This window comes from Nannospalax galili, unplaced genomic scaffold (assembly GCF_000622305.1).
Source record: "Nannospalax galili isolate Female #2095 unplaced genomic scaffold, S.galili_v1.0 scaffold20, whole genome shotgun sequence".
Lineage (NCBI taxonomy): Eukaryota > Metazoa > Chordata > Mammalia > Rodentia > Spalacidae > Nannospalax > Nannospalax galili.
Window position 1 is genome coordinate 281,535 of NW_008346414.1, and position 25,210 is coordinate 306,744.

General features: G+C 39.9%; 1 long non-coding RNA gene across 1 annotated transcript in view; it reads left to right on the top strand.

Annotated features, from left to right (window-relative positions):
- Window positions 1-25,210, top strand: part of LOC103741857 — a 213,375-nt gene that overhangs the window by 272 nt on the left and 187,893 nt on the right. The window lies entirely within an intron of this gene.

Sequence of the window (25,210 nt, forward strand, 5' to 3'; positions counted from 1 at the left end):
GTGGGCCCGAGCGCCGCCGTGCGGACGGGGTGGCATCGTCGCGCCGGCCTCGGGCCCTGGCGGCCTTGCGGTGACCCCGACCTCTTTCCTCCCTGCATCCTGCATCCTGCATCCTGCATCCTGGCATCCCCGCATCCCCGCATCCCCCGCATCCCCGTCTCCTCTCTCTTTCTCCTCCATCATCGCGCCCTCAGACGGCCTCTAGGGCGAGAATTTATGCCAGAAATCACCTCCTGAAGGCTGATCTTGGCAAAGAGAATCGGAGTCTTCCACCTTGGGGCCCCAGGGTTCACTCCCCAGCCCCCATAGGATGGCTCTACTGCTCCTACGCAGGCTCTTAGACTAGTGCCTTTGTGCTGAGGTTGGTACCGCAGACAGAGTTGGAGACAGAGTTATGACGGCACAGGAAAACAAAGGCGTCATGTAGGGAGAAACATGGGCAATGTCACCAACAACAGAGGGGCTTCTGTGTTCCCATAAAGGCTGGTTTTCTTTAAGGACTCCCTCAAGCATCATCCCCATGTAACTGATACCTGATACGTGTCCTTTGTAGAGAGAAAAATCAAGCCTTGGGTCCTTTAAGTGGACAATTTTCCTTCCAATTGAACTTTTTTCCCCCCCGACTCATTTGAATTCTTAGGCTTTTTCTCTTTTCCTTGTTTGGCCTTTCTAGGACCTTAGTCCTTAGTCACTCTCTTATCTTACCTGTCTGTCCTATTTGGGCAAAGCCGAGAATTGTCTGCTGGGTAGAGCAGGGCCGGAGTTGGAGGCCTGTGGGGCAGCCCAGCTGCTTCTCTTGCGTATGTGCTTTCGGGCTTCTGGTATCACACCGCCCGCAGGTCACTAACAAACAGACCTACAAATCTTACCAAGAATTGCTTGGTACAGAGAATTTTGAAAGAGAAAATTTTGTGACATTAAAATACTCATATTATCATAGCTGTCATACATTTTAATACAAATATGATTCAGTGGAATCAATCCATTTTTTTTTCTTTGTGCTGGGCTTTGAACCCAGAGTCTTGTACATACCAGGCAAGCACTGTACTTCTGCGTTACACTCCCAGGCCTAAATTCTTTATTCATAATTTTCATTATACCTCTTGACAGTCATATTCCAATTTTTTCTCTCCTTCCTCTTGAAAATATCAAACACCAGTAACTGATACTCATTTAATAGACTGAGGTAAAAACCAGATAAACTTTAACCAAAGTAACACATCACACACCTTTTGTCCAATTCACTACCTCTTTAATGAAGTAAGACATTTCACAATTATTCATTGGCAGGTGTGGCCTTTCACCTCAGCATGCTGTTTCATTGTTCTTTTTGGCCTATTGACATTTCCAAAACTAAGATTTCCCTTCACAGAATGGTCTCAGAATGGGAGTGGCTAGCAAGTCTTAGCTAACCCAGTCTAGGGCTTGCTGGAGGCCGAAGCTCCCCCTTAAGATTGTGCACGTTTATTTTCACAGTTGTGTGAACATAGGGGAACAAAACTAGGGCTCCATAAGGGCCTTCTACCAGACCCTTGACTCACTAGTTAGCTTGAGATTCCATTACTCAGTAACCCTGAACTCATTCTCATAAATGGATTTTATGTTGACTCCCTGCCCATGCCAGGTCAGAGATCACCATCCTGGGAGGAAGTGAATTGGTTTCTAAAGTGACTTTAGTAGAAGCAGCAAGATCAGCCTTTGGGTTATAGATCTTGCTGACCCATTAAGGGTCAGAAAATTAGTAGACTGCTTAAGCTGACACTTCTGATCCCAACTTAATGGGTTGATTAACTTAGGGCTGCTATCTTCATCATGGGCTATTAGCACATTGTTAAACTGGATTGTAGAGTAAGAAATTGTTTTTATGTTTACATTTTGGTTCCCAAGGTCAATCAATATTCATTATGGCCTTATTTTTTTTTTTAACTGCAAACTTAGTTAAACCCTTCTATGGAGAAAAGAAAATTTAATGCCATATACGAATTGGGGATGCAAAAATATCTGGTCGAAGAATTTCATAACATATACAAAGATACACAGAGGCTGCACCTCAAAGTGAAAAGATGGACATTATGTATACTTATTAAAGGTCTAAAACCAACATTCATTTTAAAAAAAATCTGTTTGAGACAGAATCCCCCTGTAGCTCCAGCTGACCTGGCACTTGCTATGTAGACCAGGCTGGCCTTAGTTTCACAGTTTCACAGTTTGCCTGTTAGGAAATGTGGCTCTTTGGTCCTAGTAAAGAACATTTTTATGGTCCACATATCTTAGCAATCAGCCTTGAGACTGTACTATTAAACCCAGGGAGCATTTCTTCTTTCTTGGCTTTCTCAAAGTTTGTCAACTTTCTGAAGCAGTTATAATCTGGGTGATTTGAGAATTATTAATAATTACTCTTTAATCTCACCCCATTTGATAATTAATGTGTCAATAATTGTTAGCAAACTGCTAGAGAAACTTTCAAAATGTATCTCCCCAGGTATGTGATAGATGAAGGGTTATGTACATTGTTTCACATGGAACATCATTGGAACTGAATTGGTTGACTGGCAAACATTGAATAAAACCAAAGGAAAGAACAAAGATACAGCCAAACCAAGAATTATGGTGCTTTTATAAGGAAATTCTGCTCGTTAATTAGCTTGAGATTCATAACCAATTCATACCCTCCTTTTGGGGCATGCCAAGAAAGCCTGATGATTCAGGCACAGAGGAATGATTCTCTTGATCATGAAGAGCCACTTCCTTTGTCAGAGATGACATTAACACAACTAAGAGGCCAAAGTGCAGGCAAGATTGTGGAAGGTCAAAGAGGAAGAAAATGACGAAGATGGCATAGACAGTTTTAAACAAAAGTGCCTCAAGATGATGATCCCAGCACGTACCATAGCTGGCAAAACCTCAGTTACAAGACCAAGTTTCAGGGAAAATTCTATCTTAGTAAAAACAGAATTAAAATAGCATTAGGTACATTGAAAACTCCATGGCAAATAAAAGCTGTGGAAGGCACCTGCCTTCCAAAGTAACCGCATTTGTCAGTATTAAAATCCTGTAATCCTCTTGAGTCACTGTCTTTAGTCGTTCAGGGACACGTGTCTTCAGAATTGTGATCTGCCCGTCTCTCCAAGCTCTAGGATACACAGATTAGTTTTGGTTATGAAGTGTTGGAGCTCATTCTGACTTGAAATGTGGTGTCCTTTGTGCTTGCTTTCACTCTTACTGCGTTTTCTTAAGCCCTACCAAAATGTGTTTGTAGCAATATAGCCCTTCTACAAATTATCTTGATATTTAGGGGATTTCTTTGTGGGGGAGTGGTTCTGAGGCCACTTCCTATATCATCTTTACAAAGCTGGAGGATGTGCTGTAAGCAAATCCTTCTGTGAAATCTCTAACCATTACCCACCAGAGATCAGCAGTGTTTACTGTTCTGTACTGCCATTCAGTGACTGCACTGAATCTGTAATCCATAAAAGGACCCCAGGTCTTAAGCTTGTGATGTGAAAATGTAAAGTGAGTTACTAAACTTTGCTGGCAACAGCTTGTTGGGTGTATGCATTTTCGGAGAGAGGAAGAAACAAAAGCAAAACATTTGGCCTCATCAGATGGCAATCTGCAGACATTTTAAAATAGATATGAATTTGTTTTAATTAAAAATAATTTTGGTTAATTGTTGCTTTGTGGTGAGCCATGTCCTTAGAGGAAGACTGTGAAAAATCAAACGAGGGTGCAAAAGCAATTCCCTTCTCCATGTTCATTCCTGCCCACCTAAGGAAAAACAGTCATAGAAGCATCATGGCCAGAGAGCAGGACAGGGTTCGGAGATGCAGCAGTTCTCACCAGTGACTCTCAGATGCTCTATCGGAGAGCTCTTTGCAGGTTAGTGCAACAGTTAGTGGAGCTGAATGTTGTCCAGGTCAGTGGTTAACAGAACTTGCTGAGAGGCCACAGCCCCATATTTGCTTGTTTGGGTGCCATTACTACCAGAATATAAGCTCTGAACCAGGAAGAAGATAAGTCTGAAAGATAGTGCAACACAGAAAGTTAAGTGATGTTCTCTATCAGAACATCTGCAAAGGCCTGATCCTGGGTGGAGTCTAGCTTCATCAGTGGGCTAGTTTCCACTAGTCTCCCATATCTCTTCTGTGCATGATTCCTGGAGAGATGTGGAGATAACATGGCTGCAGAGACGGGGTAGGCAAGAAGGAAGAAGGCAGCAGCTGATAGCAGAGCTGAAAATGATCCCATGAAACTGCATAACTATACCATAAAAACATTTATAATAAGATATTCCAAAAGTCTACAGTTTGAAAGCAATAACCCTATACTCAAACAGAACCGTGTATCTAGGATTATATACTTCCAACAATACACTGAAAGTTACTTTAACTTTTTCAGAATTAGCATGTCAAAACTCCTATAGGAAGCCCATGTGTGTTGTCAAGATTCGGTGAGATTTTAAAATTGAAGTATCTACTCATGCAACACGTTTGTCACAGAGCCATCCTTTCCAAATGAAAGCTTCTAAATATAGCAAGGCGAAACAGCACTGGTAAGAGAGAGTGAGTTTGAACGATGACATTCTATTATAATTTGCCACAGTTTTCTTTACACCAACATATTTCTTAAATGACTTCTTCTTGAGGGCATCATGTAAAATAATAACATAATTGTTTAAATTACAGTAACTTCCTGGCTAACATGAAACAAAAACAACAAAAGTTAAACCTCCTTACTATCTCATAGTTTGTTGAAGAATATTCTATATATAAAAGAGGCTCAGAGTTTTCCAGGTAGCTGGGAAGTTGCTCATATGAACTTAAAGCAATGGGGACAGCATGCACAAGACCCATGCAAGCTCAAACCAGAAAACCCAGCATAGAAGAGGGCAAATGGGTAAGAGACCCCAACCTTAGCTGAGGAACTGTTGTCAACCATTGACTATTGGGAGAGACAGAGTTGCTTTTCTTTAAGGGAGTGACACTAAAATTGACCAGGCCCCAGTGGATGGACTCACATCGAGGGACATTTGGGGACACAAAAGTAGCTCATAAGCCTTAGCATATATGACAGACTTCATGAAATCCAGAGGCTATGCTGTGGGAGGATATGGATAGAGAGAAGGTTTAAATATGATCAAAATGTAATGAAATTTGGAAAAATAATAAAAAATAGACAAATAGGCTCCTTCAACCTAAGAATATCATATAATCAAGACGAACATCTGGAAAAAATCTTTTGTTTTTATGACTACCTGAAATTTTTAGTAATCTATAAAAGTAGTGTATTAACTTACTATTGTTTTATAGAAAATGACTACAAATGTTGTGGCTCAAAACAAAAAATTATAGTTTGTAGGTTAGAACACGTAACATCTGTTCCATTTGACTAAAATCAAGATATCTGTGGGCTGCATTCCTACCTGAGGGTCCTAGGAAAGGGTCAATTCCTGTAACTTTGACAGCTTCTAAAGCCCACCCACCCTCCTTGAAAGGCTCATGTCTGTCCCTTTCCTCCATCTTCAGGGCCAATGAGACTGCACCCTTCTGGATCACTCCTCCGTAGTCCCATCTCCTTCTAACTATGGCTGGGAAGGGATCATTGCAAATAAGGGTTCACACTATTTGATGACCTGGATGCATTTCCCCGTTTCATAGTCATTAACCTTAATTACATTTGCAAAGTGTCCTTAGCTTATAAGGTCCCCTATTTATGGGTTCTGAGGATGTGGATGCCTGTCTGGGACCATTTTCCTGCCTAATCTTTATTATTTTTTCCTAATGATTCTAATTTGGGTGTCTACAAAAACAGAGGCTAAAACAAGTGTGGTGATTTGAATGAGGATGTCCCCCATGGGCCCCAAGTATTTGGACATTTTGTCCCCAGTTGGTGGTGCTGTTTTGGGAGGTCTTAGAAGGTGTGGCCATGCTGGAGGAAGCACATCAATGGGGGTGGGCTTAGAGAGATCTTAAGCCTTGCCAGATCTCCAGTTGCTTTCTTGCTTCCTGTGCCTGCGTGATAATGTGAGAGCTTAGCTTCTACTCCTCCTCCAGCCACTTCTGCCACCATGCCTCCCCACCATGATGGACTCTTGCCCCTTGGCTTACATAAACTCTTCCTTTTATAAGTTCCTTTGGTCAGTGTTTCTAGCACAGCAAAAGAAAAGAAATAAAAAGATGCTTCTTTGATGATGGGTGAAAGGTACACTTATCTGTAAATATAAGGATGCATGTTTAAAATAAAGTAAGAAATTGTGGCCGTCCAAGGACATGGCAAAAGTCAGTTTTTCTCTAGGATCTATGACCTCCCCAACCACGTGTATTTGGCTACATTTACAGTACCACACATAAGTTCCCTTCCATTAAGTAGGCCTTAAGTCCAATTAGGTAGTTCTTGATTACTGCCAAGATAAAAGTGGCACTACTGCACCAATAGTAATAGTTTTCTGGGCCAGTCACTGTTGTTTCCTTATGCAGCAGATGGTGATTGGCTCAGAAACCCACAATTGGCCAATGTGCAGAGAACAAGAGGCCACAGACTACTTATCCCTGGATAGGACACCTGTGTCAAACCTCTGCCTCCCAAGGCTCAGGGATCATTGCTGAAGAGGAGATGCAAAGACTGTAAGAGCCAAAGGGGATGGATTATCACAAGGAAACAGTATTCCAGACAGCTGGACAGTTATCAATATTAATTCACAGTAATAGTGACAGCATACACAAGCCCTATGCAAGCTCAAACCAGACAAAATCCCAGCATAGACATGAGGAAGTAAGAAATCCCAATTCAGCCTAAGAAACTTTTGACAATTGATGCCTGCTGGGAGGGGAAAAGACAGTGTCCTAGTGGATGGGATCTAAATACCATCAAACTGTATTATATGATAATCTCAAAAATTCAATACAGTTTTTTTTTTAAGGTGTATTAGCAATAGGGACACCAAAGCTTCATCTTGCTGGGATGATTCTAAGGGAGACTGTGAGACTGAGAGTATAATTGGGGTGAGGCATGTGGCATTTGTCCTCTACACCCCTGTCCTTGCTCACCCACCCTGTTTCACCTCTCCCATGGGTTCTTGCACATGTGCCAACCACATCCCCCAGCCAGACTGAACACCTTAAGCAAAGATCATGGCTGTTCACAGCAGCCTTTATGTGATGAGGTGTCAAGAGTTGCCAGGGAGGGAGGCAGCACGGGTGTGTCTGCTACCCCACCTCTAGGATTCAGTTTTTACTCCATGCTCTAAAATTTCTCTGGGCCTTTCCTCTCTCTCATCCTGTGGTTAGATCTGCCTGAGTCTATGGTCTGTTGTCTCATTCTCATTTGTGCTATATTTGGCCTCAGACTTTTTTTCCTAAAGATCACAGTCTTATTATGTCACTTAAAACAGACAGAAGACCAAGGAAGCAAAAGTCTTCATTGATTTCCCATTAATCTTAGGAAAATCTAAAAGAAAGGTTTTTTGTTTTTTTTTTTCCCGCAGCCCTTTGGGACTTCCGTTCTGGCCCCACATACCTGATTTCTGCCAACTCTCAGCTTCTCTTATCCTGTGTGTGCCAACTTCACCCTGCCCCTGCAGAGAAGGAACCCTAGCTGGGTCTCCCTGACTGCTTTTGCTTTGTTCCTAGTCCTTCACCTATTGGATCTGAGCCTGGATACTCTGGAACTTTTCGCCTGGCCCATGTCAGGTGTGCCTGTCTCACTCCTCATTACCGTCTTGTGACTATTTTTGAGTTCATCTCATGCTTTTCTGTGTTCATGCTCTTGGTCATAGAGTTTCTTTTTCTGGGCTAATGATCTAATAGCTGCCATCCTTGAAGGTGCAGGTGAAACCTTTCCTGTCTTTATTTAGACTTCCATTAGCCCGTCCCAGCGGGAAGTGAGGCACTTCTCTCCTCTAAACTCTTTAAAACTACTATTTTAGCTTTTATTATTTTTTTGCTCATAATTTTAGCCGTCTTTTCATAGAATGTAAGTTTAATCTCCTCAGACAGCTTCTGGTATCTTCGGAGAACAGAATATCATACACTTTCGCCTCAAATCCTCCAACGTTTCCTTATAGTAGGTTATCTGGATGTTTGTTGCCTTATTTGTAAAACAAGAATAGTCTGCTTTGGAAAAGTATTCACAAAATGAAAACTAATAAAGGAAAATGAATTCGTGTTTTAGAGACATTCTACTGCTGCGTGCTGCAAAGCAGTTCATCATTTGAGTGGAATGATGAAAGACATGAACTCTGTTTTTCCTCCTTCAATCAAGAAAACACAAGAAAGAAACCAACATTTTAAAAGTAAAACATTTTAAAGGTTTAGACTAGAAGTTTGAATGTTTCACTCAGTTCTTAACCTAATGCAAAGAGCTGTGTGAGAATTGGAAGGCCATTCCCTTTTCAAACCCAACGAAGCACAATTTAAAATTTTGGGGGCTTTTCCAGTTAAAAATTTAAAATTTCTAAAACTAATTTTAAAAGAACACAACTCCACTTGGAAGTTAAAAGGTATCCTGTAGCTTCTAGAAGCCTAGCTAATCTTCTCCATCTGAAACAAATCTGTTTTCATTTTGACCCCAAGAATCAAAATGGTAACGGGGGCCTGGATAGGTTTGAGAAGTGTGGCTGCCGGGCTGCTGCCGTGGCTGTCCGGCTTTTCTTCTGTGCGTAGTTATGCACACTGGGATCTGGGTTTGCTTTTTTCTCATGTTGGAAGCCGCTCTTCACAGTAGCTTTGATGTAGCTTTTTGAACCAACAACAGCATTTCAGTCCTATTGCCTGAATAAGAGCGCACTTTTACCTGGTGGGTAGCATCGTCTGATCATCTCTAACCTCATTGACACCAGTCACCTGAGTTAATCATCAACACATGCTGTTAGAATCCTGCGGTAGTTACCAGTCCTGGAAGTTCATACTGACGCCTGGCCCTTACATGTAAACATTCCAAAATAATAGGGCTGAGCTCTGCTGTGAAAGTAGTGCCAGATGAATCCAGTGATCAGCCAGTGCTCTGCTACTTAATACCCTCTGTAGGCTGGTGGAATATGGACATGGCAGATTCTAGAGCTTATAGATCATACAGAAATCATTTACTCTCCTCTCGCAGGCAATTTAGGAGCTGAGCAAGCAGATCCGGTAGTATTAAGAGAAATGACTCCTATCCATACCACAAGTTACAACTAAATTTCAGGTCTCCTGACTGATAGACCATAGTCTTTCCCTCTATGAAATGTGGTCCTTGGACCAGCAGTACGACTTAAGAGTTTATTAAAAATGCAGAGTCTCACCTCCTGAATCAGAGTCTGTTTTATGACCTCCTGAATCAGAGTCTGTTTTATGGCCTCCTGAATCAGAATCTGTTTTAGCAACTTCTAGAGGAAACTTGTGGTCATGTTCTTCTGGGAAACCCCAATATTTAACTCTTGTTGAACTGCCATCATCGTATTAACTTTTGTATCCTCTTCACCAAGAACAATTGTCTGGGCTAAGCTAGGTAACTGAATGCAATTTTGCTATAATTTGTATATGTTAGACATACCTTCTAACTGTTTTTTAGGTGCATGAATCTGATTATATTTTCTATATACTAGTCAACATTTCCACTTTCTGAACCTTAATTGAGTACTTATTTGATATTACATGAGGTGATTGGAAAGGGTAGTTGAAACACTTACTGGGGGTTCTCTATCTAGTTACCAGAAAGTGGGACAATAAAGAGATGTGATAGTACTGTGGGGTAAAAGTCACAATGAGACCATTGTGGCATAAGGGTACACAGTGTTTGCTATGGGAACACGGAGAAAGAACATTGAGCTTGTTTTTGATGTGGTCCTGGGGTATCGAGGGCAAATAAAAGCAAAAGTTAACTCCAAACTGTACTGAGGAGTCAGCTATGTGGTGGAAATGGAAAGATGAAGTCAAGATTGACCACCCTGAGCAAAAGCCCAGAGCAGAGATACCTACACCTCACTTCATATGTCAAAATAAAAGGAAGAGGCTGGTGAGAAGGCTAAGCAGTCAAGAGCACCTACTGCTCTTGCAGAGGACCGGGGTTCAGTTCCCAGCACCCACATGGCAGCTCATAACTGTCAAAACCCTAGTTTCAGGAGATCCGTTGTCCTCTTCAGGTCTCTGGGTACAGCAGATATGTAGTTGGTACACACAATAACATGCAGGCAAACACTCATGAATTAATATTTAAAAAAGTAAAAAATAAAACAAGAGGACAGCCCAACCTAACTTGAAAGGTGAACTGCCATATGCATTTCAGTGTAGAATGAAGTGGACTTATGGTTACAGCTACAGTCACAGTCTAATGTCCAAAGACAACAATAAGCGAACAGCTCTACAGACAGCATCACTCAATTCTATTACCTTCAAAGAAGCATCCTTTTTCAAATGCGATGATGGGTCTCAAGGTGTGTTGCCCAAGGTGCTCATTATTAGCCATGTGTTACTGATCAAACTGAGTTCAACTCAGAATAACACACACACACACACACACACACACACACACACACACACACACCATATTTCAAAGACATATGATGAAAATAATTTAAAATATCTCAGTTACAATTTAGGACTTATGGGATTCAAAACTTAAATTTCTATATTGACTACTTACTAAGATAATACTTTGGTTACATTAGGACTTACATGGAATATGTACTAAAATTAGTTTCACCTTTTACTTTTATAATGTAGCATTGGAACAGTAATAATTATGTGTGTGGCTCACATGATGTGATCTGATCACGAGTGGGCAGATTATTTAAACCTGGAGATACTCCCAAATAATTACCTTTTTTTTCCTGCCCAGGAATTCTACTCCCCATTCAAACTATGACTCCAGATAACTCAGAAGTGATTGTAGCTTTTTAATTCGTATATCAATTTGAGTAAAGGAAAATAACAACAAATGTTTTTTCCTTAAAACAGTATTTAGTTTTAAATTTTTTCATATACCTCTTAAGCATCTCTGCAGATATTTTTATTTCATGGATATGTATGCTTGTGACTTGGCCAACTTTTTCTCTAAAGTCTGAATAAAATGCTGTTGTCAAATGCAGCCTCTCTAATCGGTGTTATTTGACATACACAAGGTAGGACAGAGCTTTAGGTTCTATTTTCACTTCAGTGCAGATGTGAAAGTTCCAGTTAATGAGAGCGTTGTGTGAGTGTTTGTGTTTCAGGAAGAAAAGGCTCCCTGAATCTGCCTTAGAGCTTAGATATTCTATACAGGGAATAAAGTGACATGCTCAAATTAACTGTGGCCAGACAGATTCACATGATATGAATATAAATGTTTGAGTCTTGCTCAAAATAAGGTTCTTGGTATCAGGAAAAGTGCTTTCTCACCAGGCAAGTCAAAACCACTGTATCTCACTCTTCTACTGGGACATTGCAATACAAGATTTGCATTGAATTCTGCTGTGATATTTTTATTCTGATGCTTATTTTAACCCACTTAAAGGTAAATCCGTCAGTGGCCTAAAATTTCCGACCACAGTTTTGGGGTCTCCAGAAAAATCATTCCACTGTTCTTTCTTTTTAAATTATACTTCTTTGTTTATTCATTTATTGTGTGTCTGTATGTGTGAGTGTGTGTGTGTGAGTGTGACCGTGCATGTGTGGAGATCAGAGGACAACTTGCAGAAGTGGTTTCCTCTTTCCACCATGTCGTTCTTGGGAAATGAACTCAGGTCATTATGAACTCAGGTTTGGCAACATGTGCCATTTCCCTGGACCCAGGTCCATTGTTCCTGTAGCCAGTGCTGAGGTGATTTACTGGGAAACTTTGGAGGGTGTGGTATGAGTTTTGCAATCAGTAGGCAGTTTCCATCATTTTACCAGTTAGTTAATGGTCAAATAGTCAAACCAGGCCAGCTCATACATATGCACGCATACACACACACATGCACACACACACACAAACACACACACACACACACACACACACAGAGATGCAGAAATTCAGTTCCTTGAATTCCCATTTCTTTAAAAATTACTTCCTGTGCCCTTGTCCAGAAACTCCAATGGATTCTCATATGAACATTTGAAAAATTGCCCTGTTCTGACTTATTTCTAGTTCCATGTCTAGAACTTGTAATGCTAATTACTCTTGTCTTTACTTCTCCTTCACATCTCCTATTCATGATTCAAGGACTTTCTTCTCCCCTTAGAGACAAGAGTTATGCAATTTGGGAGTCTTTTAGATAGACCCACTGAAGGGATACTCCAGTTGCCTCACCCTGCGTCCCTGTTCAGCATGGAAGAATCCAGAGCTGTCAGCATCCCTATTCCCTATTGGCAATCTGGGTAACCCCTTCCCAGGATGGCGTGATAAGAATAGGAGGTAGGAATTGGCTAGGCAGTTAGGGTAAAATGACCCCAAAGAAATGTAGCCAGTTTCTTGGCTAACTCTTATCTAGTCCTTTAAAGATTTTAGGGTTCCCTCTTCAGAGGGGGGAATGTTACAGAAGCAAAAAGAAGAAAGAGTACATGAAGCTATCAGAAAAAGTGATGGGAGATATGGGGAATGTTGGAGGGGAGGAAGTGGGCATGGATTTGACCAAAACACCTTATATGCATGTATGAAATTCTCAAAGTTTTTGTAAAAATTAAAAAAAAATTAAATCCTTCAAAAACTTATTAAAAAATATTTCTGCAATCAAAAAAAATGACTTCCTGGAAAATCAATTCACCAAAGTCCAATTCCCTTATTGATTAGTTCATGGGATGACCAACTTTCTAATTGTCCACAGCGTACTTCTGTTGAGCTTGTCAACTGGCTTTTGGGGAATCAGAGCTGAACTCACTCTTCTCTCTCACTCCAGCCCTCTTCATCAACTAGTTGCCAGGCTCTAGCTGAAACTCACAGTGCTGTGCACTTTCCCAGTTCAGGTCTCCTACTTTGGAGAATTTCAAGTTAAGATTTGTGAGTACTATGTTGCCCTTGTCTTAAAAACTGAGAACTTTGTAAATTATAAGGATAAGATGAGTTTTTGTCATCCAAGTCAATCTTCATCTTGCCTGTTGACTTCTGCATTTTTTGATTCATAGATTTGCTAACAAATGGATTTCCTGCAGTACATTCTAAGGATATTAGAAATGCCTGCAAAGTGAAACACACACAATGACTGCTAGCTGGTATGGACTGGAAACTACATTGCAGAATGGGTGGGCTTAAGGGGTTATGGCAAAATAAAAACTAAACAAAACTCAGGAAAAGTTAAACTAATGCTAAATATACTGTTGAAGGGTGATGAACTGTCCCATGCCACTTAATTTGTTAGAAATTTTATAAAATGCAGAAAGTTTGTGATTTCTCTTCTTATTTGGCTTATGTTGGCTTGTCACTAGTTTGTGGAAGATTTGAGATGAAAGATTTGAGATTAAAGATAATGAATGCTATTATTAGTGGCGATAAAGAAGTTGGAATGCCAGGAAGGATTTTATAACAGGCCATGCTTTTCAAACTTCCATCACAGTAAGTTAAAGTTCCTAAAAATTGTCACCATGAGTGAAAGTCAGTCAAGTAAAACTGGAGGGCTGGAGATGTAGCTCACTTGGTAGAGTGCTTGCCTAGTGTGCACAAATCTTTGACTTCAGTACCCAGCACTGCACAGAGGGACTGTAGTGGTACACGCCTATAATCCCAGCCTTTGAGAAACAAAGGCAGAAAGATTAGAAGTTCAAGGTCATCCTTGACTACGTAGTGAGTTTGAGATCAGCTTGGGATATATGAGACTCTGTCTCAAAAATTAATTAATCTTCCAAAGTTTTAATTACCATGTACATTAATCGCCATAAAACTTATAGATAGCTTTAAAGAAATAAATTCCTGTTAAATTTAGCAAATTCAGCATATTACACATTCATTATTTGGCAAATTGACTATTTGATGAATAGATTTTTTTTCAGGAAGTTGACCTCAAAGTCTATGATTTGTGGCAAGTTAGTCAACTGCTCTGATTCTTACTTGTTTCACTCTGTGAATGGACCTGATGAATAGGATTGTTTCTGAGAGAGCCTGTAAGGATGAAGTGAGGTCCCTGCCCGCACCTCACATGGCTTCATAGATGACATCTTTCTCACAGAGGGAAGACTCACATCTGACTGGACTTCCAGTCAGCTGTCTGCCAAATCATGTTGGTTTTCTGGGCCTTAATTTTCTCAACCTTATAATAAAGGATTGACTAAATTCTAATTCACTAAAGAATTCTCTGCTGTTAAAACCAAACACAAGGACAAAGTAACTGTGGCCTGCTGAATCAAGACATGCAGATCTCAAAATCCCTGAGGTCTAGGCTCCACACATGGACTGAATTCAGACATTTATGAGCAGCCTCTCCAAGGTGTTTGCTTAGACCCAAGTGTTGGTCCTATCTGACCCATGGCCTGAGCAGGGGTGTTGGAGATGGGGGAAGGAAGGGCCTAAGTATGTGAGTATCTCTGTGTGGCCCTGGGTTTCAGGCGTTCAGACTGCCTTCAGTTCACTGCCAAGGAGGCTGTGCTCATTGATGACCCCAGGGATGTGGAGAGGTGTTAAGGGACCTGAAGCTGACCTGGGTGCAAGCCGAAATGTTACTAATTGTGGCTGACACAGTGATTGCTTCTGTCTATCTCTGCCCCCCCACAAAGCTTTTGTTACTTATCAGTATTAAACACTTATTTGCCACTCTCAGTCTGTGTTTTATCAAAAGAAGGTAAGGTACACTTAACTCTGTCACTGCCCTTGAACATTTCTGTGCAAAGCAAGGCTTTATTCTGTCTGGAGCACATTTTACTTGTGAATTCAAATTAGATAGAATAATAAATAACTTAAAAAAAAAAAAAGAGCAGACCAAAAGGTTTCTGTTGAAAATACCTTCCGCCTAATTTAAAATGCTACAGAAAAAGTCCTTTCTCTCTTTTGGTACTTTATAGTGTTAGAGGTTTTCCCCAAACACAGAGAAGTTGCACAAATACACTGATTGTGCGTCCAGCCAGTATTCACAGCCTTAGACCAACTGCATTTCCCTATGTAATATTAAGTCTCTAGCTTCAGAAGTTCTAAACAAAGTAAAAAGCACACACTTTCCTTACATTCCATCTGTAAAACGCAGCACAATTCTCACTACAGATACTCTGGGGAGAATGAAAGAGACATCTCTGTGCTCTAGGAACCACTGACAGAACACATTGCAGTCTTTTCATTAAGTTCACACGAAATGAGGATTTAACGCATGGGCAAAGCATCCCATCCCCGGAGGTTCCGATGCCCATAATCCCACCTTGAAAATAGCTCCATATTAATTGTTGCAGCCAAGTGGACACGGAGTTTTCCTGCGTGGCCCAGCTACTTCACAGATAACTAACTGCAATCATAGAAGCCTTTGTATTTCATGCCCAACAGCCATACTCAAGAAATGTTTCCTATATTCCTTTAAATCCAGAAAACCCACAGGGATCAGGCTAAGCCTAAATGCCTTTACTGTATTTTGATCTTAACTGTATCACTATTAGAATACTTATAAATGCATGTATGTATGTGTAAGAATATTCACACATAGAAACACCTGTATGCATTGCTTTAAAAGTTGACATCTGAAAATTCGTATTTGAGAAACCGATAAATATCGTCAGTTTATTCATATTATTAAAAGTATGAGCTTCCCTTATGTAACCACATCCCTAGTTAATTTTAAATATGATTCAATTTATAAGTATTTTATTTTCATTTTACTCCTGGGATGCATTTATTGTTTAAAGTGAGGCGCACCTGGATGAAGTGAATGATTATAAGTTCTGGCTCCCTTTTCTCTTTTCTGTGCCTCAGGCTGTTAACCGTTAATGTCTTATTTTATTTAAAATCATGCACTTAAACCATTTAATAAACTCAGAAGAAGTGAGTTCCCAAAATAACAATTGGGGCATATATTGCATTCATTTCCTTAAAACAAAGAAAATCAAATCCCCTACATAGTAAATCCCCCACTACCCACAATTCCCGCCTACAACCAAGGAGCTCAGTTGTTTCAGGGGCCGTACACAGTGTGAAATTCTGGCATGGAAAAAAAAGCACACAAAAAAACCCCTGGCACATAAACTGCCAGTGGTGGTAATGTGCCAATTTTGAATTGTTCGCTGTTTTTATTATAGGTTCTAGGTTTCAGATGAACAGGAGGCTCCTATTGCTTTTATAGCAGGATATTAAATTGCAGCCTCTGGCAGACGGCACCTGCCCTCTTCCTGGCAAGATCTAGTCAGGAGCTGGCCATGAGATACCGTGATGTAATGTATATTTTGTGTTACTCTATGTAGGGATTTAAACATTGGGGAACACAGTCTTTCCCTGAAGGTACACAAATCATGGTGTCAGGTCTTAATAAAAACTTTGCATAATTAAAATCTAAAATACCGTGTATATAGGTCCTGCCTTTCGTAGAGTATATTCAGTGATGAGGTAAAGCTAAAATTGCAGTGAAACCTTCTGACAAATGTAAATAATGTCTCATTACCTTTATACAGGAATTACCAAACAGGTTTTGGGGGGATTTGTTGTTTTCTGTTTTTGATTTTTGGGTAGGGGTATGCTGGGGACTCAATTCAGGGCCTCACACCTGCTAGGGCAGGTGCTCTACCACTAAGCTACAGCCTCGGCCCACATGACTGCTTTCTGTGGTGGCAGTCTGTATGTTTAGCATGTCACAGTATATGTAGAATTGATTACATGTATATTGTCCCTTTGCAAACTGTGTATTTTTCCACAAATTTGAAATTAAGAGCTTTTGAAATAGTTATTACCCATAGAATATGCTTTTCATCTTTATGGTATATCTGCAGATATTCAGTCCCTTCAATCACAGATCTGAAAAAGCTTGACTCAAAAAAGTCAGTAAACATTTTTAAAAGCAATGCTAAACATTTTTTTTTATTAAAATCAAACACTACTTTTAAATGTCCTTAGTTTTGCTATTGTCATCTGAAGTCAACTTTATTTATCATCAAATTCTGTCTTCTGGACTTGCCAAAATGAGTTTACAACTTCTTACTGATTTAACGGAGTACAAGTATGCCAAATAAAATTTCTCTTTGAAAGTGATTATTAAATCTGTTTATGCACAGCTGTGTGCCGATGACTGGCTTCTTGAAGCATATATTTAACCTTTAATCTCATTTATTTATTGTCTCAAAAACATAGCATCATTGGAAAAGTTCTTTAAATTCTCCAGCCCAACCATCCCTCTGAACATCCTGAAGACTGTTACGCGAAGCTGTACCTCACTTGTCTGAGTCACCCCAGGTTCAGTTTCTTACTCAGTGCAGCAAACAGTTCTTTCAGTCGTCCCACACTAGGTCTAGAGGAAGTTCAAACATGGTCAGATGCAGAAAAAAGGTCATTCTGGGATCATTTATTCTTCCTTTTTTTTTTGCAAAGTCTCACTCTATAGCCCTGGCTGGCCTGGAACTCACTGTGTAGAACAAGGTGGCCTTGAACGTTTAGCAACCCATCTGCCTCTGCCTCCTGAGTGCTGGGATTAAAGGCATGAGCCCTTTTGCCCAGCTCTTCTCTAGACTTTTAATTGCAGATGTGTCACTTAATTTTAAGTTTTAAATACTTGATTTGCACTTTCATTTAGACTCTTCTTTCTGATTTCCTCATGGTCTATGTCAAGTGAAGTTTAGTTACCACAATTCAATAACTGAAACTTGAAATAGTGTACGTGTGCTGGAATGGGTTCTTGCCTCCTTTGATGGTTTTACCAGTAAGTGGCCTTGTGAATTAAGTAATGCCACTTTGCTTTAAATCAGCCAGTGTGAGAGCAGTTTCACCACAGAAATTGAGACGTGATTTAAGTCCTGCCCCTGCTCCAGTCAATCCCTGTCCATTTACCTACTCCATAGGAAGATGTTCGTAACAGGTATTAAAGGAGGTAACTGGTGAAATGCATTCAAGGTACTTTTTCCTACAGAATCAAATATGTTAAGAGGTTTTGGCTTTGAAAATAAATGTAGTAATGTTGTTGATTCTGAAAAAGCAGAATATAGATCCTTAAGCTGGAAATTTTTAGGACACACAGTTTCCCCTCAAAATGACTTGCTCTTTTTAGGGTCAGGTCTTTTAACTTCCTGAGGAAAGTTATAATGTGGTTCGAGAACTTGTAGAAAACTGCTATTCTTTGCAAACGCTAAACAGTAGAATCACTGCATAGCATTGGACAGCTGATCCACGAATTAAAAGTATCTTGAGTTGACTTGTGGAAGCATTATCCGAAATAATGATTTCCATTTTTTAAAAATCTGTGATTACGTATGGGTGTGATAATCTGTAGCCGCTCTATCAGATAAATAATACATATTTAAAAAATTTCTGTAATTACATGTTTACCCGATAGGCCAGAACGACTCTGTCCCAAGGAGCTGTTACAGACTGAGTAAATAATACATGTTTTAAAGTCCATAATTACATATGTAAACGATAGACTATCGAGTAAATAATGCACATTTTAAAAAGTCCATAATTACATATTTACATGATAGTCTGTAAATTCTGTAATTACTTATTTACACAATAGACCATAACAGCTGTTACAGTCTATTATGTTAACTCTCATAGAATTATATTATGGATTTTTAAAACATCATAAAGAACCTAAGGAATGGAGTGATAGAAATGAAATAAAATGTAAACTTCACACTATAGCTCTCTCAAAAGAGGAGGGCTTTTGGTCAGTTAAAACTCATGGTTGATACTTGTGATTTGATCATTGTTGACTTAAAATTTATTTGCAAAATTCTAGGCTGGGAAATGGTAAGGCACGTGTTCACCATTTCTTCACATATGTGAAGCATCATAGTGATGTGTATGTTTTTAGGACTCATACATTCACAGAAAGTATAAAAACTAAAATCTTGCTTTTTATCTCTTTTACAAGGAGAGTAGAATTTCTTGCCGCACGTACACTGGCCGCTGTAAGGTGTTGGAGCAGTGCAACTAGGTTGTGTGGAGTGATAATATGTGCACTTAGATGCTCTTTGAAGACTATGATGGTTACCTTTCGAAGGTTCTTGTGGACTAAAGAGTTAAATGTTGCATTTTGCGTCTCAGCTTCTGAATTTATTCTAAGGTTAAACAAAAGTTCAATGCAACTAAAGCAATGTCTGTCCATAATTCCTACCAAGTGGCAGTGCTGAGCCCAGCAAGCGCGACCACCATTTTGGGATGGTGGAATGATCGTGGTGGGTCACATACTCTAGTTTCAAAACACAGCTTGGGGAAAAACCTCTGATCCTACTTGTTACTTTTGTTAGATTTGAAAGTTTAGAACAAATGAATGCTTTATTTTGAGAGAGCTTTTGTATGAATATATACATACCTTATATTTTCATTTCATAGCTAAGCTATAACCTCCTCATATTTCTCTCCAATGTTCACAACGAAGTTCTGAAAAACAAGGGCTCTCAGATGTTTTTGAATGCAACTTTTGGTAAGAAGTATTTCATACTAGGGTTCCATAGGCACAGACATATACACAAAATGATCACAAACTATACATCCTTATAAGATATAATACCTTCTAATAGCTATCCTACTTCATTTTATAAAATAGTTAGTTATAACTTACCAAATTGATTTCATGTTCCTAAATGGATCATAGCAGGCACCTTAGCAAATACTGACTTAGGCAATGATTCTTATTGTTGACATAAGAACTTTGTTTTTAAGCTAGGGTCTATGTAGCCCCAACTGGCCTGGATCTCACTTTGTAGACCAGGGTATCCTTGAACTAAAAGAGATCCATCTGCCTCTGCCTCCTGAGTTAGGTATTAAAGGCTACCACACCCAGCAAAACTTTTAAACTTTATAATAGGTAGATAATATTTGGTTATATTTGGAATGTCAGTCTGTTGTTGGATTATATTTGTGTACCTAACAATTCCAACAAATTGATTCATTATTTATGAGTCCAGATGTACATACCAAAGATTTAAAGTTTTCTGTGTCTTTAGTACTAAAGACATTAGTAGAGTGACCCTCAAACTGTGCTACAGGAAAAGACCTTCATTCCATGGGCATTGTGGGTGTTCACAGTGCCAATTTGGAAGCAGAATAATAAAAGCAGAGGAGGCTAAGTCAACAGTCATAGCTGATCTCAAGGAACACTTCATCTTCTTTTTATAGTGATAAAATTTTTAATAATGACATTTTGCAGGGTATTGAAATTTATCTAAATTTAAATAAATGAATCAAGTTGGCATTAGACCAAATGAAAATACTTTGTAAATGAATTCAAATATTAAGAAAATTCTTCCTGTTTTACTTTCCTTTTTATTATATATCTTAATGTTCATTAAAATGTAGTATTTAAAAAAATTTTAAAGTGATGCAGAATAAGGTGTTCAAGAATCAGCCATGTTGCTAGGTATGGGGGGCAGTTGCTTGTCACCCTAGCAGTTGGGAGGTAGAGGCAGCAGAATCGAGCTCAAGGTCATCTTCAGCTACATAGCAAGTGTGAAGCCAGTAGGAGGAGGAAAAAGAGGGAGGACGAGGGGGAGGAGGGAGAGGAAGAGGGGAGAGGAGGAGGCACCAGAGAAAGAAGAGGAAGAAGAAGAGAAGGAAAGAGGGGAGGAGAAGAAGCAGCTACCACCTCTGACATGTTCCTGATTATGTAATGGAAGCTGTGAAATTGGTAAATATTCACTAACACAAATATTTAAGAGCTCTACTGGCCACTAGACTATCACAGCACTATTTTTCATTTAGTGACCAGAAAGAATACACCTCCCAGTGACTTCTGCAATATTCAGGATTTTGGATTAAGTCGGTGAATGAAACGCCTCCAGATCACAACTAGCTTATATTTGACAATTCAGTCATAATTTCAGAGACACATCAGGCAATTTTTTATTTTATTTCAAAAACAAACAAAACAAAACAAGATACCCCTTTGCCCTTCATTTCTGGGTTTCTTTCTTTCCCTAGAGTTTGGTTTCCACTCACTCAGCTGTGAAAGCTCATCAGGAGAGGAGCTCTTTGTCTCCTTTGTCCTTCCTAATCAGGCACTTTTCTGTACCCTCCAATATTTTCTGCCTTCCAACTCCCATGATCCTGCCTGAGTACCTCTAGCCTCTGGAGTGACGCCTCTGCTTCCATCCTAGGTGTTCCCTTGTGTTTTCCACACTCCAAGGCAGTCATCCTAAGCATCTGATCAAAGTAATGTTTACCCTCTGCTGAGGTCACCCTTTCCCTTTGCTTCCTCAAGCAGCTTTGCTTGACTTTCCTGACCTCCTCTAGATGGGCTTCCCTGGCTCCTCTGGGACCCATCACGCCGTGGGCAGAGCTCCATCAGAGCACCCACACTGTTTGGCTGCAGGTTTGTCTCTCTTATAACACTTTAACTCCACAAGGAGTTTACGCAAGAAGTATTAAATGTTCAGTATATATTTATGGAAATATTAGATTGGAGAGTCACTGTCTTAGAACACTAACTTCATATTTGGGTTGCTATTTTTTGCAATTAGATTTGTCATGTTGAATTTGGTCTCTGAAAAGTAGAAATAGAAATGGGGGCTATGGGAAATATGAACATAGGAGACACATAGTCAAGAAAGAAGAATTTTCCCCTCCAGATCGTTGAGGCTGTCAGGAATTGTGTGGGTCCAAAATCCAGACTTTGGAGTCAGCCACATCCATTATGAAGACTCGTTGCTATTGTTAATAATTCCTCCAAAGGCAAGGTATCTTTTTTAATATTTTATTTATTATATTTATTTTATGTGTATGAGTGTATTGCCTGCATGTATTCAATTCACTATTATCATGCAATGCCTGCAGAGGTCAGAAGAGGACGTTGGATTCTCTGGAACTGGAGTTACCGATGGTTGTTAGTCACCATGTGGGCACCCAGAATCGAACCTGGGTCCTCTGCAAGAGTGCTCAGTGCTCTTAATGCTGTGCCATCTCTCCAGCCCCCAAAGATAAGGTATTCTGAAGAGAGAGAGATTAAAGCCTGCCATTTCCTGTTTCCTCTGTAGCCGTAAATGATCTCTACACTGCAGTTAGCAGCTTTTCCTCAAACTCTATACAAAGTGGATGTTGCAGCTTTAAAACGTGGAGTACATAAGTAAAATAATTTAAAAGAGCGTTTCTTTAGTTATAGGACTAGGAAAGGACATTGTTTTAGGCTTTTTCTGAAGAAATTCCCCTCTCCCTATAATGAAGTTTTGCCAGTTCATGATTTAATAGCAAATGATTGCATCACTTGCATGTCGTGATGCAAAGTCCGCATGTGTCAGAGGAGTTATTTATTTTATATGCATTTGTTGTTTTCTTTTTTATTATTATAATGGAATTTGAAGACAAAGATAGATTTCTTCCCTGCAGTGCTAACTACAGTAAGGGCTAGCATTATGGAATGTCAGTCTACTGGCTCTTATGATGATAAATATTTCCATGACAAACCTACTGTGAACCTGTCTGCATGCTCTAGAAATTTCTCTCTCCCTTGGCTATTATTTCACCTCAAGGAGAAAGCAGAAAAAATGCAGATTACTTCTAAAAACTTGTCAGAAATTAAATAAAACCCCTGGATATAAAGGACACCTTTCCTTTTATATTATGTTATAGTGTTATATGTTAAATTAGCTCTCATTCCTTTCATTTCTTTTCCTTCTTTCTGGCCCTATTATTCTGTGTCGATGCTCTGGGTGGTGCTATTGTCCATTTGTAAATATGTCTTGAAATTCAGGGTGTGTGCCAGAGATACAGATTCTTTGTCTCGTGACCACCCATTTATTCATTAAAATATTAAGTATCCTTCATTGGAAATGTTAAAAAGATCACAACAAATTTTGGCTTCAAAGAGGGTAGAGTCTAGAGATGGCGGGAAGATACAGACCTTTCATGACCTAAGTAAAAATGTGATGCGTTACAAGACTCTAGCCATTTCTTTCCAGCTCTGCTCTTGGCCCCAGGCTTGAGGCACCTTCAGCTTTGTCTGCAAGACTCACAGGGGTGTTTGCTGACCCCTTCTTATTTCCCACATACCCCAGCTACCCCCCGCCCCCCAGCATCCTGAGGCTCTTCCTGAACCTTTGAAAGTCATATTGCTTTACTCTTCAGCTTAAAACTGTAATGACTAACCTCTCACTGATGTAGTCTGTTCACTCCCCACAAGACCCTCGGAATCCATTTCCTACGCCCTTGCCTCCCTCATTCTCTGAAACCATGGGGCTGTCCCTTAAACATACCGGGCATATTTATGGCTGTCTTGGCTTCCTTGGGAGGCTTGTCTTTGTAGATCATGGGGCCAACCTCTTCCTTCAAGTCTTGGCTCAGGTGTCACCTTCTTAAGTAGCTGTGCACTGATCGGATATTACATCCTTAAAACCCGGAACCACATGCATCTCCTTCCCTTTCCTCTACATTCTCCAAACCCACCCACTTCTTAACCCTACCTGGTTCTTGTGTGCTATGTAACTATTTGTTGTCTTCTTTGTTGTCCCTTCTTTGTTTCTGGGCTTCATGAGGCATGGATCTTTTCCTGTTTCCTGATGCATTTGAAATCCTTAGAAGAGGGCCAGCTCATAATTACTCAACAAGTATAGCAAATGTTGGTTGAATAAAAATATGAGTGAGAGTTACAGACTATTCAAATGTGTATGTGAAAGGTTTCTTCTAAGAGGAAGGAACTAGGAAAAGTCCTGATGGGCTTATCTGAGTTAGATTTTGATGTGTGCATTTTGATGAACCTGTTTTGCTCATCACTTCAAGGCTTTTTTTTTTTTTCATTTATTGCTTTGCAATTCTTTTTGAAGTTATTAGCTTATATTAATTATATGTAAGAATGGGTTTCATCGTAACATTTTCATATATGTATATAATGTATCTTCGTGCATGATGCCTTGTGACTTTTGTTAGAATCATTAATGGGCACAGGAGGAAATGATTAAGTGCTTGAGGGCATGAAGAAACAGGAAAACAGCTGCGAAATTCTTTCTGGTGAGCGTGCGCTTTTCACCTGTCGGTGGAACGGTTCACTTTGTTTTGTGCTCCATTCTCTCCAGATCAAAAGGAAAAAAGAAGAAAAGGAAAATCATTGCAGCAATCACATTAAGTCCATCACCTTCCTCTAACCCTTTCAAAATGGTCTCAGAGGCCCACTGTCCTCAAAGCCTATTTCTATTTAACTAAACACTCATTAAATCCAGCATATGCTTTCAAATTCTCTCATTTTTGTGCTTTGTAGCTCTTTAACTCTTTTGTTTGACATAGTCAGAAGAAAAAATACTACATGAGTATTAACTGATAATGCTTATCAGTTAATCAACTAGTATTCGGTCTTAATGGCAGTGCACTTTAGCTGGTAGGAGAATTCTAAGTTGAAGTTTCTGCCTAATGTCTGCTTTCTTGTACTTCTTATTGAAACTGTTCAATGTGAAACTTTTACTGCCACAGTGAACACTGAACTCAAAAGGTCAAATCTAAATTTGTCATGCTAAAAATTAAGCAGTAAAAACGGAACAACAGGAAATACAATGCCAAGTGGTGCCTTGCTAATTGGCTAGAGACTGCGCCTCCGTACTGCGTGTCTGTGTGTGCTTGTCTTAGTCTGTCTTGACCACACTGGAGTCGAGCTTTCAGACTTGCCGTTCTGCTTGTATTTCCTGCACTTGTCTTTGACTTCTCTATAGTGTTTGATGCACTTAAAACACTTTCTTGGCTGATCTTTCTGGACACTGCACCAGTGGTTACCCACCACATTAGTATCTCCTGAATCTTCTTTGCCTGATCCTCCTCCTCTTCACTGCCATCGCCACATGGTGGTTTCAGGGCCCAGTTTTCCTTGTCTCCTTCTCCCTGCCTGTACTTTCCATTAAGGCAACCTTACTCATCCCATGGCTTAGACTTAGGTGCTGATGACCCCAAGCGTGTACCTCTGACATTTTCCCCATGGCCCCAGTGGCCTGTCATCCTCTAATAGATGTCACAACCTCGTTTAGCACAAAACACTTGGCTTCCTTTCAGCCTCACTCCGCAACGCTCTCCTACCCCAGTTCTGTATTTCAGCAAATGTCACCACCACCACCACCTCCACCACCACCGCTCCTTCAATTGCATAGGGCAAAGGCCGTTGATTCATCTTGATTCCTGTCCTTCATACACATCCAACCACTAGTAAATGTTGTTGGGTTTATCTTCAAGGAGATGCTAAATTTTGCCCTTCCTTCTG